Source organism: Terrapene carolina, unplaced genomic scaffold (genome assembly GCF_002925995.2).
Source record: "Terrapene carolina triunguis isolate 2854851 unplaced genomic scaffold, T_m_triunguis-2.0 Scaffold17, whole genome shotgun sequence".
In the NCBI taxonomy this organism is placed as follows: domain Eukaryota; kingdom Metazoa; phylum Chordata; order Testudines; family Emydidae; genus Terrapene; species Terrapene triunguis.
Genome location: NW_020664368.1, coordinates 2177813 through 2178746, shown reverse-complemented (window position 1 = coordinate 2178746; position 934 = coordinate 2177813).

The following is a 934-nucleotide window of genomic DNA, read 5'->3' as shown; positions in this document are numbered from 1 at the left end:
CATAAGCTTTCATGGGTGAAAAACCTCACTTCTTCAGATGCATGGAGTGAAAGTTACAGATGCAGGCCTTATATAATGACACATGAAGAGAAGGGAGTACCTCATAAGTGGAGAACCAGTGTTGACAGGGCCAATTCAATCAGGGTGGATGTAGCCCACTCTCAATAATAGATGAGGAGGTGTCAATTCCAGGAGAGGCAAAGCTGCTTTTGTAATGAGCCAGCCACTCCCAGTCCCTATTCAAGCCCAAATTAATGGTGTTAAATTTGCAAATGAATTTTAGTTCTCCTGTTTCTCTTTGAAATCTGTTTCTAAAGTTTTTTTTGTTCAAGAATAGTTACTTTTAAATCTGTTATAGAACGTCCAGGGAGATTGAAGTGTTCACCTACTGGCTTTTGTATGTTACCATTCCTGATGTCCGATTTGTGTCCATTTATTCTTTTATGTAGGGACTGTCTGGTTTGGCTAATGTACATGGCAGAGGGGCATTGCTGGTGCATGATGGCATATATAACATTAGTAGACGTGCAGGTGAATGAGCCCTTGATGATGTGGCTGATGTGGTTGGGTCCTCTGATGGTGTCACTAGAGTAGATATGGGGTACAGAGTAGGCAACGAGGTTTGCTACAGGGATTGGTTCCTGCGTTGGTGTTTCTGTGGTGTGGTGTGTAGTTGCTGGTGAGTATTTGCTTCAGGTTGGGGGGGTTGTCTGTAAGTGAGGACTGGCCTGCCTCCCAAGGTCTGTGAGAGTGAGGGATCGTTTTCCACCACTTGCCACACCAACAGGCCAGCAAGTCCCCTTTAATTTGAATGCGAGTGGCTGCATTTACCTCCCACTGATAAGTAAGAGCAGTGTTTTATACTAGTTCTGTGAACAACTATTTGATAATCCTACATTTGTGAAGGTCTAATGATAGGGTTACCATATGTGGA